This window comes from Microtus pennsylvanicus, chromosome 9, assembly GCF_037038515.1.
Source record: "Microtus pennsylvanicus isolate mMicPen1 chromosome 9, mMicPen1.hap1, whole genome shotgun sequence".
In the NCBI taxonomy this organism is placed as follows: domain Eukaryota; kingdom Metazoa; phylum Chordata; class Mammalia; order Rodentia; family Cricetidae; genus Microtus; species Microtus pennsylvanicus.
Window position 1 is genome coordinate 77,084,574 of NC_134587.1, and position 19,731 is coordinate 77,104,304.

General features: G+C 44.4%; 1 non-coding gene across 1 annotated transcript; it reads left to right on the forward strand.

Annotated features, from left to right (window-relative positions):
• The first annotated feature begins 7,388 nt into the window (after window positions 1–7,388).
• On the forward strand, window positions 7,389–7,570 carry LOC142858070 (U2 spliceosomal RNA). The gene has a single exon (XR_012911957.1). It is a non-coding gene; the product is annotated as a U2 spliceosomal RNA (small nuclear RNA).
• The last annotated feature ends 12,161 nt before the right edge of the window (window positions 7,571–19,731 follow it).

Below are 19,731 nucleotides of genomic sequence, written 5' to 3' on the forward strand. Positions count from 1 at the left end.
TCTGAAAATGGGAGACGTTTGTTTGATTTGTGGAAGCTAACATTTCTTAAGGAAGATGCCCTAAGTATGTCCCATGTCTCTGAGAGTTTTGCTGAAGTGAGAAACTGAACTCACACAATAGACTCATTAGAAAAAAAAAACTTACTAATTGATTTCGTGAGATGGAACAGCGCAAATTGCTTGGCTTTATTTATGCTCAGTGGTTGAGAAATCGCAGGATGAAATTACGCTGCGTGCAGGCCTCCGTGCACGCATGGATACAGATTCCCGCGTGTTCCCGGACTGTGTGGTGCCCTAGGAATTGACAAAGCTTTGGCTTGTGCCTCTTCCACCGACAGCTGAGCTGGACTTCCCAGATGGCAGAGGACATTCTTGCCAGCACATTAGGGTGATGAGGAAAACCTGTTTTCAAAGACAAAAAGCAAAAACAGCCACTTGGAATCTTCAAAAAAAATTTCCCAAGGACATGGGGCATCTGGAGAAACATTTGTTCCGGAAAATGTCGGTTAGGTCTCTTTCCTGACCCCCTGGTTACATCCGGAGATTCAGCAGTGAAGCCTGTAAGAGAAATCAAGGAGAGTGAATTTGCATAAGCTCATTTCTCATCATTCCCCTCTAAACGATGCAGTGTAGCCGCTGTTTATACCCTGCGTATGTAGCATCAGGATGAGTAATCTAGAGGTGATTTCAAGCCTGTCGGAGGAGGCGGGCAGGTTAATACGTAACTACTGAGCTGTTTTACCCAAGGCCTGTTCAAGTGAGCGTGCTTAAGCAATCATGGATTTGATATACAAGGGGAACTCTGAAATTCTTCTCCAGGATACTGAAGGATCTGTGTACTAAATATTGATAAGAATGATCAGTGTTGCCGGACAGTGGTGGCGCACGCCTTTAATCCCAGCACTCAGGAGGCAGAGGCAGGCGGATCTCTGTGAGTTCGAGGCTAGCCTGGTCTAGAAAAGCTAGTTCCAGGACAGGAACCAAAAAGCTACGGAGAAACCCTGTCTCGAAAATAAAAAAAAAAAAAGAAGAAGAAGAAGAATGATCAGTGTTGACAACATTTGAGAATACTGTCACCTCCGTTACCATGCCTGTCGCTTAGCTCCAAGCTCCTGAACCACATGCTCCCACCCCATTTATCATGGGATTCTGGAAGGTTGGGAAATTGACTTGTGACTTTGTCTCTCATTTCTCCTACTTTGGGCCAAGAATGAAAAATCTTCTACAATGTCCCATTGCTTTGTTTGTTTTGTTCCCATCACTCTGAGAGAAGGAAAAGGACCCGGTTTGGGGATAAGAACAGGTAACAAATAGATTAATTTAATGGTTTTTAATTTTTCTCCAAGTAAAAGACCTGGACAGGTAGCTTCATTAATATCTATCAGACATTAAAAGAACTATGTGCTGACTTGTTTATAGCAACTTGACACAAGCTAGAGAATTGTCTAAAAGGAAGAAACCTCCGTTGAGAAGATGCCTCCATTAGCTCGGGCTGTAACGCATTTTTTTAATTAGTGATTGATGGGGGAGGGTCCAGTCCATTGTGAGTGGTGCTATTTCTGGGATGGCAGCCCTGGGTTCTGTAAGAAAGCAGGTTAAGCAAGCCATGAGGAGCAAGCCAGGAAGCAACACTTCCCATGGCCTTCCCCTGGCCTCTGCATCAGCTTCTGTCTCCAGGTTCCTGCCCCATCTGAGTTCTTGTCCTGACTTCCCTCAGTGGTGAACAGTGTTGCGGAAGTGTAAGCCAAATAAACCCTTTCCTTCCCAAGTTGCTTTGGTCATGGTGTTTTTGTCTTTAAACTAAAGCAAATTATTATAACCCTTAATTTCTTCCAAACTGCTATGTTGGAAAACAGCAACAACAAAACAAACAAAATAAACAAAGACCCCACAAACTGTATTTCTCATTACACAAAGATCAGCACAGATTTCCACGGCCTCCAAGTGCCCAGGATCGTTCTTCCCATCCAGAAGCTGCAGTCACTTCTGCGGAGTATCTACCAGCTATCAGCCCATTCTGCTCACTCCCACCACTTTCGACCTGGCCATCACCAGACCCCACAGATTAGGACTCATTTTCCAAAACTGGCACCACCTCAGATGCCATCACCAGCCCCGGGTAGTTTTTCTTGTGCTTCTCACCATAAGTTCTAAGTTAGGGTTCCAAGTGCTAGTGCCTCCGAGAGCCAACTTCTCTACTAATGGACTGCCAAACTGTCCCTTCCTTTATCTTCAGCCAAAATTGTATGGCATGAGCTGAGCATGCCCAGTGGCATTCCTGTCCACCATTTTAACCTTACATTTTTTTCATGCAATCTATTTTTAGCATATTCTTTCGCTTCCCCCAGCTTTTCCAAGATCAACCCTCCACTCCCTATCCACTCCACTCCATGCTCTTTCTCTCTCTTAAAATAAAAACAGAAACAAAAAACTATAGATCTATAGATCCTCTTTTTGTGGACTAAGTCCTGAGCATGAGGTCTTCCTTCAAATATGGTTGATAGACCAGTATCACCTTTCTCCACTTCCAACAGCCATCAGTTATAAATATGTTTTTGGTTAGAGGGTGGGACTCTGTACCCACTTCCTCTTCTCTGTGCTGGACATTTTTCTGGCTTGAATTATGTAGGTTTTGTTCATGCCACCACAACCCCTGTGAGTTTCGTATGTGCATCCACCCTGTTGGGTCTGGAAGACTCTGTTTCCTTGGAGTCTTCCATGGCCTGCAACACTTATGATCTTTCCACCCCCTCTTCTACATAATTCTATGAGCCTTGCAAGGAAGATTGTGATAAAGACATCTCATTTAGGGGTGGGCTGAGCGCTTCCAAGTTTCTCACTCCCTGTACACCATCAGTTGTGGGTCTCTGTTTTAATTACTATCTACTGCATGCAAAAGCTTCTCCAATCAGAGTCGAGCACGGCACTGATCTATGGGTTTAGCAATATGTCATTAGGAACATTTTATTGCTATGTTCATTTAGCAGAATAATGGGTTTTCGCCTAGGGTGCATGACCTATCTAGTCTCAGGTTCTTGGCCTCATTAACAGTGTTGGATATGGGTTCCATCCCATGGAGCAAGCTTTAAATCCAAATTTAAATTGGTTACTCCCATAATGTTTGTGCCAGTGTTTCACCAGTGGGTTTGTCTTATGGGTAAGTCACTTCTGTAGTTTGAAGTGGGTAAGATCAATGATAACTCTTCTTCTCTGTTAGCATGCACTTTCAAGCACTACGAATGCTAACCAGTAGAGATGAAGCCTCTAGTTGGGCACCAGCTCGATTTCTCCATGATGACATAAGTAACCAGTTACGGGGCCTCACCATCAGGTTTTAAAGGGTAGCCAGGAGTATTGGAAATAGCTGTAATGTTTGGGGGTGTCTGTGGGCTCCCTTTAGCTAATGATTCAACAAGATGTAACCCGTTTCTGCTACTGGTGATTTCTATTTGATTGGATATAATGTCTAGTTGGTTATTCTCTCCCCTATTAATATGATAACTCCATTTAAATTACTTTTATATATGCACATATTCTTAGGAATCCTTTACAGTAGTTGAAACATGTATTCTACGATCTTGAGCTAAGTGTGCCCATAAATATGCCTGTCTATCTTTCCTTCTTAAGTTAGACCTTAATTTAAACTGAAGAAAGACCTTAAAATAAACTGGGCATGCTCAGAAGGGTAACCCACAAGTAAATCACTTCTCCCTATGAATATGTATAGGTTATCTGATTAATTACCCCTCCCCCCATGCTTCCTTATTTCAAGGAAGAACATTGCTTTAGAAATGACTTTAATAGTTTCCTTATTGCTGCAAGTGACATAGCTTTTGTTAGTATTCAAGCATCTGGACTGGCCTGACCTTGGGGTACACATCCTCAGCTTTAGCCACGAAGAGCACCTCCAGTGTGCATTCATTGTGTTCCCCTTTAAAAGGGCCCTGCCCACCTCCCATCCCTCCCTCTTTCTCTCTGTCTCCCTTTGTCTCTCTCCCCTTCCCTCCCCTCCCCTCCCTTCCCCTCTTCTCTCTTCTCTTCAGCTACTCTTTTCCCCAGAGGCCTGTCTCCCCTCTCCCCTTCCCCCTTTTTCCCATTCACTTTCCCCCCAATAAAAAAAAAAGCCTCCACCTGCGCTTTGTCCCATGGTGTCTTTTCTAGCCTCCTGCTTTTTCTAAATTACAACATTGGTTCCCTGACTCGGCAAGGCTCTTTTGGTGCTTCCTCCTGCCCAAGGGCAGTCTGAGGCACACCCAGATCCTGGAATCCAGTCTTTGTACAATAGACTTGCTTCTTCTGGTCCCTTCTTGAGGGTCCCTCTATCCCAAATCTCCACCATTAGTGAGCCCCTCCCTTTCCCCTACCTCTGGCTATTTCCTGAGTGAGTATTCAACTTGTCTCTCCAGCGTGGTGTTTTGCCTTTTGGCCTCATTAAGCCCTGGTACCATGCAACAGCGGTCCTTTCCGCTCAGAGCCCTTGGCCTCTGCCCTTTGAGAGGACCCACTAGGCAGCCTCTGCCAGTCTCATTCTCGGACCCTTGGGTTCTTCCGCCCCTGCCCCTTGACTGACAGATCACTGGGCATTTCTCATGATTCTCGATAAAAAGCCATTGAATCTTGTTCTGCCTCACTCATGGGAATAAGCCCACCAAAAGCTGCTGTCTGGCACTTTGTATCCTGATATTTTATGGGATCTTTGCAACATTCTGCCAGTGATCCTGATCTCTTTTGCATGCGGCGTGCTTGCTCAGTGGCAGAGCTCACTGAAAGGTAATCATTTGGTTCCCGGACCCTACCCACCTCCTCCATTCTTAACAGAGCCGCTTTTTCCATTGGCAACGAATCTGCTTTCTGATTCACTTGAGGCTTTGCCTTCCATTCAATATTGTCAATCGGGTCTTTGGTGGGGCTACCCACCTCTGACCATTCCCCTGGATGTGAGGCTTCCTTCTCGAGCCCAGTCCTCTCCTCCCCTTCTGGCTTCTCTCAAAGTCCCGGTACCAGGTGACTGTGTCTCTCTAGGGCTCAGAGCCCTTGGCCCCTGCCCTTTGTGTGATGACCCGCTGGACAGCCTGTACCTCTCTAGAAACTGATCCTTGCTGACTTCTTGGGACGCTAGAAATTGCAGACCCTTGACCTTCTCTGCCTCACTCATGGGAACTGTGTCATCGTCTATACCTCCTTGTCCCATTGGGATGTTTTTCTGGAGACCCACTGACCAGTCCTGATCAGCTATTGTTACAGGACTGCCAACTGTTGGCCACAGAGCTAGAGGTTCAAGACCATTAAACATGTCCGGGTAATGCTGTGGTGATAGCAAAGGATCAGGTGTTTTAAGGCTTAGGGAGTCAACTTGGGTCCACCTCCAACAGCATTTTGCCTGATCCAAGTTGCGACTAACAGTTCTATAGAGCCTGGACGGTGAAGTGAAAGAGCCAGATACTCCAGGATATGGCCAGCGCCCCAGCTTTCCCAGGTTCCCCAAAGAAGAACGATGCCTTCCCAAGTCAGCAGGAAGTAGTCTTGAGAACACAGCATCCTCATCCCTGCCTCACGGGCCACCCCTTTCCACCTCCTCACATTTTTATAATAAATAAAAAGTGCTCAAGTATCTGGACTGGCCTGACCTTGAAGTATGATCCTCAGCTGGAGCCTCTAAGAGCATCTCCTGTGCACATTCACTATGTTCCCCTTTCAAAGGGCCATGCCCACCTCCTATCCCTCTCTCGTTCTCCCCCTCTCCTATTGCTACTCTTTGCACCAGAGGCTGGTTTCCCCTCTCCCCTCTCTCTCCCTCATTCACTTTTTCCCCAATTAAAAAAAAAAACCCTCTACCTGAGCTCTGTCTCTCGGCATAGTTCTCCCTCGTACCACTTTTCCTAAATTACAACCGCTTTCTCTGCCTTTTATGCCTTAACCATACTTGTTTTGGCTTTTTACTGATTGAGAATCTATCATACTCAGTCTCACTATCACTGTGAGTTCAATTAATTTATTGATGCTTCCCATGATTAGGAAAACACAGATTGATTTTCTTTTAAAAATATTTACTTTTATTACTTTATTATTTATTAGTGTGTATATGTGCATGTGTGTTTATGCACATGTGTGTGGGTGTTCATGGTCAGAGGTGAAGGATCTTCCTTTTCTTAATTAATATTACTATTACTGTGATGAAACACCAGGGCCAACTCAACTTGGGAAGGAAAGGATTTATTCAGCTTGTGTTTCTGCATCACAGTTCATCATCAAAGGAAGTCAGAACAAGAGGAGCATAAAAAGGACAGGAACCTGGAGGCAGGAGGTGATGCAGAGGCCATAGAGGGGAACCATTTACTGGCTTGCTCCTCAGAGCTTTCTCAGCCTTCTTTCTCATAGAACCAATGACAGCAGCCCAGGGGTGACACAATCGGTTGGTCCCTCCTGTATCAATCACTGATAAAGAAAATGTCCTACAGGCTTGCTTACAGTTGGATGTTATGGAGGCATTTTCTCAACTGAGGTTCCCTCCTCTCTGATGACTCTAGCTTGTGTCAAGGTGATATAAAACTAGCCAGTATACCCCTGGAGCTGGAATTATAGGTAATTATGAGTTAAGCAACATGGTTTTGGGGAACTAAACTGGGTACCCTCCTAGAGCACTATGTTCTTAACTACTGAGCTATCTCTCTAGCTCCAACATATTGATTTTTTTTTAAAGAATACTACAAAGGATCAGGTGCAGCGACACAGGGGGAATGGGTACTGAACTTCCATGTGCTCTCTGAGAGTCTCAGCTTTCTAGAACCTTTATGTATTTACCTGTCTGGAAATCTGCTGAGCCCTGTTCTGTCTTTGGGGGGTTTCTATGAAGACTTCATTGCATGGGAATCATTGTATAAGCCAGCATCAATAGCTTGGATGAAGGGACCCAGAAAAGGCCTGTCTACTTCTGCATTCTTAACTTAAATAACTGAATCAAAGAAGAGAAACTGTTGCTTGCGCCAGTCTTGTACTGCCTAGATTGCCTAGCAGGATCCATTGGGAATGGGGACAGTTTTATAACCTCCTATTAGAATTTGTTTCTTACCAAGACAGAAAGGTAGAGAGGTTGAGGTTGAGAGTTTTCATTGTAGGGAAGAGAAGTTCTCTGTCTGTCTGTCTGTCTGTCTCTCTCTCTCACATACACATTTATATATGCAATATATGTATGTATGTACATGTACCATATACTATAATATATTGGACATATATAACATCACATTTCCACAGCTCTCTAACTCAAAATTCCTAAAGAATTTGGGTGTGACTAGAAAACTGAATTCAACAACACGTACAAGTAGTCTGTATTTGACCAAGCTAAGTTTATCACAGAATACACAGGCAGTTTACATTTGAAATTAGTTCCTATCACATCTCAGCCCCTTGGCAAAGATCAAGTGTAATATCCGTTGTTATTGGTTTAAGATCAGGTAAATGCCCAGTCTCAGCACAACATATTAAACAGCTTTGGGAAACAGAACAGTGAAATTTCTCAGTTCATTCCACACATTCATCTGGTTCTCCCGAGCCCCCCGGGAATGGCACGGCCTCTTAGAAGACTAGAAATCAGCGTATGTATCAGTAGATGTCTTAGTTAGGGTTTCTGTTGCTGTGAAGAGACACCATGACCACGACAAGTCTTATAAAAAAACCCATTTAATTGGGGGCGGTCTTACAGTTCAGAGGTTCAATGTATTATCATTATAGTTAAGGGCACGCAGGCAGGCATGGTGCTGGATAAGGAGCTGAAGTTCTATATCTTGAATTGCACACAGCAGAAGCAGTCTATGTCCACGCTGGTTGTAGCTTGAACATAGGAGAACTCAAAGCCTACCCACACAGTGACACACATTCTCCAATAAAGCCACACCTCCTAATAAACTCACTATGGGGACCATTTTGGCAGGACAGAAACTCCCCTCTACAAAGAGGCAGGCAGATCTCTCATTTTCTTTTAAACCACCACAGTGGGATAAAACAAAAAACATGATTATCACCGCAAATTTCAAAACCAGTTAATATCCATTTGTGATGTAAAAACAAATGAACATTGACAAATGAGTGCAAGAAACTCGAAAGGGAAGGGAGCCCCCCTCAGTTTGATACAGCCATGCATGTGCACACTCACACACACATGCACGTGTACACACACACATACAAACAAGCACACTCATACACACACACACACACACGTATTAAAGGTTTGTTCTTCCACACCCTGACACTTGGAAGTGGCTGCTTGAGAGATGATTAAGTCACTAGAGAAGAAGGGACTAAGCCATAAGTGATGCTATGGCCAGATGGGATACTAAGAGATACTTCCTTCCTTTGAGTTGACTTTATCAAGTATTTTGTCATAGCTCTGGGACACTAGCATACCAAATAGCCTGAAACAAGAGCATGGGACAATAACAGATATTATTCCAACAAATAATATGGAACCATAACATGCCAGAAGAGGTACAGTGAGATGGTTAACCTGGAGTTCAAACTAGCTGAACTTCCCCCTACAATCTCAGCTACCGCCAACATGTGGGCAAACTAGTTATTTGGGGGCTTTGTCACGTGACCAACCAGTAATTAAACAGAGAGGAAGAAAACATAATAAAATCCTCCAGGTGCAAAACTGTTTACACAACTCTGCTGAGACAAGCTACTGTGATGGCGTTGCCGAGGGGTGAGGATGCTGGGGTCAGGAAACAGCGGTTCTCTACCTACCTATTTTGCCGAGGGTTGCTTTACGTCTCATTGGAAAGAAACCTTGCTTTGGTGTCAGCCCTCCTTTCGTGAGGAGCTAGGGAAATGAACCAAATCTTCAATGAGTTTTCTAACCTCCCGAGAGATGAATATGCAAAGAAACAGCCTTGACATTTAGGATGCCCTGGAAATTTCCACTAAGGATGTGCAGGTGTCAGCAGTAAAAAGCAAAATGAAAGGTTTTCTGTGTGTCCAAAGCCCCCTTTCAGCCTGCTCTGCTAAGTCTCCGGGGCCCCGTAAAGCCCCTTGGACATGGACTAGAGAGATAGATAATGTGTAACTAGAAAGAACGCTGAGCTTGGCAATCAGATGACCTGGTTCAAGAGAGCCTCTCAGGCTCCTGGGATCCTGGGCGCATCTCTGGACCTCCTCAGCCTTTTGCTTGCTTGTGTGTTCTCTGCGATTGCCTTTTCACAGGCTTGAGTCCACGCCAGTTCATTAGGCTGCTGTCCCAAATCTATGACATTACTGGAACTGACCCATCAACATGAAGGTCACTTTCTAATTATGCTGACTCACATCCATGTCCTGGCCTGGCTCTCTTCATGACTCACCATGCATCTGTCGCGTGGTGGCCTGGGGCCACCACAATGTTTTCTCTCGTCCATGCAGTATTCAGGGCACAGCGTCTAAGATGGCAGCCTCCTTCTCCTCACAGTCTGCCAGACAGCTAGCTAATGGACCAGTTCCTGTGATCTGCAAGGATTTTAGCAAAGTATTATTACTTATTTATTTTGATTTTTTGAGACAAGGTTTTTCTGTGTAGCCCTGGTTGTCCTGGAACTCAGAGATCCACCTGCCCCTGCCTCCTGAGTGCTGGGATTAAAGGCGTGCACCACCATGCCCTGCTTCTGAGTATTATTTTTAACCTCAAGCAAAAAGAAGTAAATGTTTACGTTCTTAGAAATGTTTGATATATTTTCTATTAAGACACGATGGCTTGTGAGAATGGAGACATTTTACGCAGCCAAAGGAAAACCAGAAATCCCACCTCACCCCAAATGCTCATGGCTTGGGAATCCTCTGCAATGCTGTCCTCAGAAACCATAGTGTGGAAAAGCAAAGGCTATCATGAGATGGCAAGGCTATCACGAGAGGGGATTCTGAACCCAAACTTCCTGAATGGATTCCCAGGCAGATTTGTAGTCTGTTATCAGAACTGTAAAATAAACACACTGAGAAAGAATAGCAATTGACTATGCTCTTGACACCTTATACTATCCTCTGGACATTCCCACATGGTCCCTTTGAGTTTTTTTCTCTTTTGACTCTCAGTCTGAGGCTAGGACAGCACGCGTTGTAGCACTCTGGGATGCAGGCAGGAAGAATAGCTGTCAAAGGTTGCCCACGTGTCTAGCTCTCTCATTAGGTCATCCTACTCACAGAACCTATCCCAAGAGAGTAGGGAGAGAGTCAAGCCTGTGTATAAAGATAGTTCCCCCAATAATGTAAAATTAAGCATGTGATGGGAAAGGTCACTAAAACGATGCTTTTCTGGTACACGTTCCAGTACCACACAAGCATTTTCTGCTGTGGACGCAAGTGGAAATGAGGCCAGAAGCTTCCTATGTGATATTCTTGACCATCTGAAGACCAAAACATAGGCGAGATGAAGCAAGGCAGAATGCTCCCGGGGGTGATTGGAGATCAGTACAATCAGGGAGCGCAGGCTTTACCTTCTGCTTCTTCATGCTTCATCAGTTTCCCAGCTCACTCACAGAGAGCTTTCTCTAAAAACAAAACACCAAAACCAAAACGCGGGTCCAGTCCCTTGGGTGAACCAACTGCTGTCTCCTGCTTGTCATCACCACTTCTTCCGGCAGCCCAGTGAGGAGTGGGCCAGAGCCACAGATTCGCCTCACCGCTGTCTGTGAATGTCACAGCCTGGGCAGACAGGTTTAGAGGAAAGTCCCAAGGGGAGCGTGCCTTCTGTGTCTATTTTCAAATGACTGTTTTGAGACCACAGGAAGAGACACAGCAAGAGGGTTGGCCATGCACGAGTCGGGTGCAGCCCTGAGCATGGCTTAGGGTCGAGGGGAGCGGATGGACTGCCTGTGGCTGTGTGTGGGGGGAAAGGGCAGGTGATGATGTCACAGTTTTTCTTATACTGTGAGAACTCCAGACTCTCAGCACTCCTAAGTTTATTCACCTTAAATTGGAGAGCAGGTGTTGAGGCTTGAACTTTACAGTCATGCCCGGTGTGTGGAAGTTTCTGGAAGTTTGGCTTATGGAGTAACTGAGTATGCTCTGTAAGTTTCACAATAAGAAAAAAATTAACAAACAAAAACTATCCAGGAGGGTGGGCCTAAGTACATACAGATCAGGAAGCTACAGGGAACAGAATCTAGAGGGAACTCCCCAAGGGTACTTACATTACATGCACAATGAAATTATTGGTAAGGTTATTATCTTATGGTATCTTTCTGTATTTTCTGATTTTTCAAAACTGCATGTATTAAAGACTTTGGTGATAGTGTAAATATATATATATAATTTGCATTTTCTAATTGCTTTACAATAAAACTAATTCCAATTTCTGCCATAAAAGGCATACAGTTGTCTATAGACACACATATTTGAATATATGTCAATCTACAAAGATTCTAAAGCGCAGTTCATGCCTTTGCTGGCTCTCCTTTCATTTCTGGGGGAGGAAGGGAATTTTGTTAGTGCTTCTTTGGCTCCGGCTCATCAGGGACCCACATACCTCAGGTCTGATGCTGCCGCAATTGTTTACAGAGCGTTTGTTTAAAACTTAGAAGTGCACATGCCTTCCCTCACGTACCTCATCCATTCCATTAACAGACATCGAGTGCTAAGCTATAAGAGTATTGGTAAATGCATGTGTGTTTGTCCTGAACAAACTTTCTTGCTGAGATCAAAGACGAATGAACCCACAGCTTCAGCAGTTCTTAAAATTTTAGTACACATCAGAAATTGCCTGCAGTGCTTCTTAAGTCGTGGTTGCTAGGCTCCGCCATAAGCGTTCAAAAGAGAGGTGTACAGTGCACTGTGGGCACACAGTCATGTGTCTGCATCAGATAGTGTCAGGGCTGAACGCTACAGAAGCAGAGATGAAGGGCAGGATAGGAGCTTTGAGACAGAATTTAAAACCTGTCCGTGCAGTCTTTGAAGGTTCACTTACTAGTAGCTCTGGGCCACAGCACCACTTCTTTCCCAATCCACCAACAGTGATGCTCTCTGAGATAGAATTTTCCCCATTTTGTTTTCTACTCCATCCCCTCCCCTCAAATTCTCCAGGCTTCAAAGCAATCAGGAGGGCTCCACCTTCCGAAACGGGCAGGTCCCGTTCATTCGAGGTCTGTGTTAGTTAACTTTCTGCTTCTTTAACAAAGATGGATCCCACTCAATGGGATCCAAGAAGGACAGATGTTGGTTTTGGATCACAGTTTGGAGTTTTCCGTGTGTGACCATTTGGCTTGGCTACTTTGGTATGAGGTGGACCCGACAGTAGCAGCACACGGTGGAGCCAAACCATTCAACTCAAGGCCAGAGGCGAAGGCTGTCACATCGTTCAAGAGCCTTCAACAGTCACCCAGTAGGCACCACCTCTGACAAGTTCCATCCCAACATTTCTCTGGGGAAGTAACACATGGAGTTTTGGGGACATTCCTAAGCCCAACGACAGCTAACAACAGCAGGACTCGGTGCAGTTATAACACCATTAGCTTCACAGAATGTGACCTCACTGCTGCTGAGTCAGACCTCTGGAATGCAATGCTTTTAAGAAAAGAGGCCTCACTAAAAATATCAGCATAGCTAGTTTCTGTAGAGACCCCTCGAACGCTGCATGCATGGGAAGGGGAGGGAAGAAAAGAACCCAGAGCTACAAAGTCTACTGACCTTCGCCAAGGTACAGCAACCCATTAGTGACTCTGTTTAAGGTGCATTCATTTAACGATCATAAGTAAGAAAGAGTGCCTGTTACTTAAAATAGTAAGGCACTTATGAGATGCTTTCTATTTTTGTTTGTTTATTTATTCATGTTTTGAGATGCTTTTATATGAGCGCTCCTAAAGTGATTGCAGTTTCCCTAGGTGAGTCTAGCTGGATGTAGCCAGACAGAAAGTGCATGTTTCATGACCTGCATCCATGAACCTTCTCTTTTGCTACTGAATAACAAAAGGACAGATAATGCCGGAAAACACACAGAACAGATCATTTTGTGGCAGGACATGTATTCACTCTACAATTTCATTTTTACATAACTGTGCAGTTTCATTTTGTTTTGGTGGTGCTGAGGATCAACTCTAGGACCTAGCATATGATAAATGGATATTCTGCCTCTGGGCTACACCATAGCCTGCAGACTCTGTTGTATTTGTTGTTAGGGGTTATAAATACAATAGTTAATAAATCCATAACGATGAGGGTCTATATGTCATAATCTCCTCTTCAACAAATATGGTGACCCCCAACCACAAAGTTATTTTCCTTGCCACTTCATAACTGTAATGTTGCTACTGCTATGAATCATAATGTAAATATTTTGGGAGACAGAGGTTTGCCGAAAGGATCATGATCTGTGAGTTGAGAACTAATGCCTAATCAAACAGGCAAGTTCTAGGTACAGCGAGAGATTCCCATTCCTCAAGGAGTTGGTGACCTCTGGCTTCCGTTCACATACATGTGCATGTATATGCACACACACACACACACACACACACACACACACACACGATGGTGCATGCACAGGAAGAGACACAACAGACTAAAGATGCCACCACTGACCATTTCTGGGAACATGAGCTTTGAAGTAAAGAGAGTCACAGATGTAACTCGCAGACTAAAATCAGAATCCACAAGTGGTGATATTGATAGAAACAAATGAAGAAACATTGTTGGCGAGGAGTGGCTTGCCAGCTAGTAACTGAGGATGGTGGGACTAGAAATTCTCTTCTGCATCACCACCATTATAACCAGGTGAGCAGGGCTGGGGCTGGCAACCCCAGCAGGTGAACTTTTGAAGAATAAAAGGCCTGTGTCTAGTCTGTCCCTGCTGCCGTGTTTAACTACCAAGGGTGAAGTTGCCATTTTTAGAGGAGAACAGACGCCACCTTGAAGGATTAAATTTACATCACCAGATGCGCCCATGTCCTTGAACAGGAGGCCCTAACAGAAAGCATGACATCACTCCCGTGATATTCTCACACGGAAACGTAGCAAGCCGATCACGAGGAAAACTCAAAATGCTCAACTCTGGTACCAAGTGTTTGATCGGAACTCTTTAAAACGTTAAGCCCAGAATGAAGCATACTAGTTGGCTATCTGTTAGGACCAGAATCTGCGTGTGTGGAGATGCATGTAGATGAATAGACAGGTACCATATGTGTGACAGGTTACCTTAAGTATGTCCTATAGGGCAAATGCTACGATAGCATTCATATTGTTTCTGATTTTTAAGAAACTGAATGTCGCTGAGGATAAGTTGGGTCTTGTTTCCAGGAAGGAAGAGGAATTGAGTATGCAATTTATAGGCAATTGGATCAGAGGAAGTATCTGTGTGCGTGTGTGTGTGCATGAGAGGGGGTGGGGGCAATATAAATGAAATACATTACTGATATTTCAAGTCTATGTGAGTAGCATTATAATTAATCATCAAAACAATGTTTGCAACTTTCCTGTATCTTTGAAATCATTTCAAAGTAAATGGTAGCCATAGCGAGAAGAGGAAAAAAAGACTTTCAAACAAAGATGCCTGGATACATGTTAGCAAAGATCGTGTTTACATCTGAACTATGGGCTGCATGCGACTTAAAAACTTCATTCGAAGTCAGACTTCCTTACGCTTTTATGTTTTATACCTACTCAGCCATACACATGAGTTTCGCTCTGCCTGTGTCCCTGCCCTGCCTCATGCACAGATACCCTGCTGGACTCCAGCAGCTGCGGTGGAGCTAAAATAGTTCCCGATGAGATAGTGACAGTAAGACAGCTGTAGCCTCAAGTGACTTGGAATGTCACATGGCTTGTTCCCAGGTGCTGAGGACACCATGTGACAGGAGGGATTCTAAAAATGGCTGCCTCTGCACTCTGGTATAGAAGCCCCAAAGCTCCAGGCCAGAGTGTGGACTTGTGTGTCTGCAAAAGTTGTCATTGGAATTAAAAAAAAATTAAACTTGGTATTTATTACAGATTGATAGCACACACCCCTCTTAATGTTTGGGTACTTTTGTTTGGGATACAATTCTTTTTCCTCTAATTTGGTTTGCTTGTATGTATGTACGCACACGCAAATGCAAATGCGTGTGTGTTTCAACTTATTTATTTATTGTTTTGTTTTTGAGAGCGAGAGGCAGAATCAGCATGTGGAGGCCCAAGCTGTCCTTGAACTTGTGGCTCTCCCTCAGCCTTCCAGAACACTGAGTTCAAAGGTGTGCGCAACCACGCTAGCTTTGGTTATAGTTTTAAAAATAAATTCTCAAAGGACACTTTTCCAATGTTGGCCCGAGACAGCAAACAGTCAGCCAACATGGCACTGACCTGATGGGGTAACCGCGAGCAATGGGTCCTCTCTGGGTGGCAGGGGCAGTGAGAGCGCTGTAGTCTGAGCTAGAAGGCTGGGATGAGGAGACGGGCCTGGTAGTCTCTGACACAGCTCATTCCCAGCTTTGCAATGTCTGCCACTTGGAACTGATATTAGAGCGTCACTGGTGTTTCTTTCGGTCTCAGACAGAAGAGTACTTATGACAGGATTCCAGAAGGCGGTTATTTCCACCCCACCCCAGGTTCACGGGTAGCCCAGGTTGGCCTCGAACTCACTGGCAGCCGAGGCTGCCTTTGAGCTCCTGATCCTCTGACGCTAGCCTCTGAAAGTGGAGATTATCAACCTGTACTGCCATGTCTGGTCTGTGCTGCTCTGCCGCTCAAACTCAGGGTCCCACGCTTGCCAGGAAAGCTCTCTACCCTGCCAGCTGAGCTATATTCCTATCCTGCTTCCTAACTTTCTCCAAAGCTTCTAGAGAATGCTTTTCCGATACATCAGCAGGCATTTTGGATTTTTCATCAATCAAAACCCGCAATGAATGTGTATCAGGCTTTTCATGTGCCAAAGGTGTTTTCTGTGTCACTTTTGTGGTTGTTTGGAAGAAAACGGCCCCCAAAGGGGGTGGCACTATTAGGAGGCGTGGCCTTGGTGGAGGAAGTGTGTCACTATGGAAGTGACTTTTGAGGTCTCTTTTGCTCAAGCTTCCTGCAGTGTGACAGTCAGCTGACTTCCTGCTGCCTTCTGGTCAAGAGGTAGCCATGTCTGCCTCTGCACCGCCATGTTCCCCATTATGAGGATAATGGACTGAACCTCTGAAACTGTAAACCAGCCACCCCAAGTAGATGCTTTCTTTATAGCCGTCATGGTGTCTCATAAAAGCCCTAAGGCAACTGTGTTTTTGAAGAGTCCCATGAATGAATATCCTATGTCTTTTTACTTTTTACTTTCTTCCTGTTACTTTCTTGACTTTATTCCCAGAGGCTGGCAGCATTCTGTGCTGGGACATATTCTTGATCCCTCACTGGTCAAGTCAGACTTTGAGGTTCTATGAACCTAATTTTTGAGCCACTTCCATGACTCGGGCACTTTGAGGCCTGCTTCTACGTTAAATAACGTGCATTTGGAAACAGCCCAACAGACTTCCTGCTCTTTACAGACCACTTTAGGAAATCGAATAAAAGCCTTTGAAACAAAACCTTGGGGATTCCAAGTCTTCTCTCCAAATAGCAAAAAGGAAATGTCTGACAGTGAAAATTTATTATTTTTGTCATTACAAAATAGTGAATGTGATACTATGTTTAGTCTTTATTTACCTGCAGAGAATGAAGGTCAACCATGGTGAGAAATTAAATGTAAAAATCTAACAAGATTATAAATGGATTTACAGGCTTCAGAGTGATTCAGATGGGTCTCTGCCGTATGTATGCATCACCACGACTTCAATGTTAGCAGTGCTAAGGACTCCGCTGTCCTCTGGCAGTAAGAATAGCTGGCAGTTACAGCTGGTTCAGGCAACTTCAAAGCATCAAATCACTAAGTCTTTGGAGTAAGCATATGAACTAGGTTCTAGCACATCCATTTGGCAGTGAAGGGATGGGTGTGAAGGACCAGGGCCCCACGGTGTGTGGCTGATGAACAGCAGGACTCACAGCCAGACCCTGAGTGCTGACTCCAGAGTCCAGACCTCTAGTGATGTATTTGGCTATGTTTGAGCTATTATCAACAAACTACGCGGTCCCCCACTGTAACTCATTGGGTGGTCTCTCTCTCATCTCAGACAACCAGCCTCAAAGGAGTGGATTTGTAACATACTGTAAAGTTTCTTCCCATGGACAAATTCAAGTTCCCAAGCTGAGATGAGACACACGCCAGCACCTCTCCTAGCACGCTATTTTTTTCCACACAAGCCCAATAAATGGCACAGCTTCAAGTGCATGGGAAATAAAATAAGAGCCAGGAAATGACAAGCCCTTTAATTTAAATATAATTTGATTAATTTTACATTATGTAAATGTGATAGCTATAATTTAATATTAATTAAAACGTTAAATTTCTGGAAATTCACCAATTTGATCTCAAGATACCACTCTATCAGGTAATTCATTTTTCTGGAAGTTTTTTTTTTTTAATGTAAAATTAAATCAAGGGTGAAACAGACGCTTTGGATTACAGTCTCTATGGCGTCTAACACTTACCGAGCCTTCCCATAAGCAAATTTCCAGGGTCACAAAACTGCTAACCTAAGGGGAAGTGAGGCCTAACTTCCACTACCCAGAGGTTTGCATTCTGCTCTGCCACCTGGTGGTTGTTATTGGTAACTGTTCCATCTCGCTGAAGCTCCCCCACTCAAGCTTGGGGTTCTTGTTGAGCCGTAGGGTCCTTCTTTGCATTCTATCAGTTTCAGCTACTAATTAGGACTCTTTCAATTCATCATCCCATATCCTAATATCTTTAAAAGAAATTCCCACACGTGGGGGAAGAAGGCACTTGAGCGTCACGTGAGCAGTTTTTTCAACAAGAGTCTCCAGCATTGTAGCAAAGCTCACTTTGCTTCTGTTTAAGAGGTTTACAGGCACCTCGCGAATCAGGATTCTGAACTCTTCACCTTGAGATTCTCTAGTTCCCGGACCGAATAGAACCGTAACCCCAGCTTCTATCCATCAATCCTACACTTCCGTCTAGACTTATTTTTAAGACAATGAAAACACACATCTACACTGTCAGTTGGAAAAGATTAGGGCGACAATGTTGCTTCTGCTGATCCATATCACACATCCCTTCTTTAATGCGTTTAAAAGCAATCCTCTATCAGAGGCTGGCTGCCAATCATTTTCCCGTCTGCATTCTTGTGTCTGCTACTTGGTACTCTTTAGTACCACAGACATCTGCCTAGCTCAGCGGTGACCTGGTTTCTTGGCTGGGTGGTGTAGCCAGAAGATGAAGGCGGAATCAGGGACCTGCACTGGAAAGGCTTGGTGGGGTACACGGAGAGGGTAGGGAACACTTCTAAAGCTCTGTCGATTGAGCTATCCCAGCTCAGAAGGGAACACCTTTGGAAGCATCTGATGAAACAGGATTCTGTGGGTGCTGCTGGTCTGAGCAACTGGTTCTAAGCAGAAGGGTTGGCAGGGCTTTGCGAAGGCCATTAGCTGACCTCCAAGGCATGTGGAAAATTTGGTTAGAAGGAAGCAGTAACGAAGACCGAGAAAAGAAATGACGCCATGGAGGATTTTTGCAGAACCTGGAAAGCACATGGCTGTGAGGTCCGGAAGCAGCTATAAAGAGAAATGACACCAGAAACCAGCATGGGGCCAGATCTTAGATACCATTACTGCGACAAGAAGTGTGGACTTCATGTGTTTAGAAATAGAAGAACAGCCTTTTAAGCCAAGGAGGCAGAAGGCCAGATCCGTGTGAAGTTGTCCATCCAGCTTTGCGAGGTATCTGTGCCAAACCTGGGTAGCTTTCTGTGATGTATGCCAAACTATTAGGTTTCTCACACAATGGTGACAAGGACATGGACATTTTAAACAAGAGCTACAGCTCCAGAAGTCACTTCTGCAACGCTCTGTCATTCGTTAAAAGGCAGGGAAAATTAACCCCAAATAAGGAAATAAAAGTCATTAGAAGAAAAAGTCATCCCCAAAAGCCCAATGAGGAAGAGTAAGAGGGGAAAGGAGAGGAGGAAGAAGAGGAGAGAGGCTAGGGGAAGGATGGGGGAGGGGAACTTTGAGGAGGCCAGAATAAGATCTGAGGCGTGAGTAGGGTCTAAGGACAGCCCAGGTGACACATCGTCTTCCTTGGATGAGGTCAGCAGGAACAGGAAATTGAGATGTGTGGGAAGATAATTGATGAGATTCATCGATGTCCTGTGGGAAGCCAGAGAATTCAAAATGATCCAGAGAGCTTTGCTACACTTGACCTCAGCCGAAATGCCCAGAAGCCAGCAGAGAGCATTCCCCAGAAGTGATTTAGTGAAACATCACGAAAGGCTCAAATGTTCGAGTCACTGACTCAGTACATCCGCTCCCGGACAGGCTTGACAGCGCAATCCCAGATAAGCCTCATTTGTGTGCAGTGTGTGCACTTCAGTATTGTTCAGTGGAAAATGAACTAGGAACGAGATGCTTTGCTTATACCTGAAAGAATTAATAAATAAATTATCACGCTTGCCACGAATGTTTAATGGCACAGCTAACCACTTTTTATGGCTGTAATTATGTTAAATTCAAAGCAGAGATGCCACGATTCACAGTGTATTATTCCAGTTTTATACAAAAATCTCCAGACGCATACATAGAAATTAAGGCAATACGTATAAATTACTAACTGTAGCTCTTTCCAAAGGGTGAAGGTATATGTTTATTATCCCTTAGACCTTATCAAGCACTCCAGTAATCTTATATAATTAATCTATATTGTTCTAATAAAAAGAAATGAAAGCA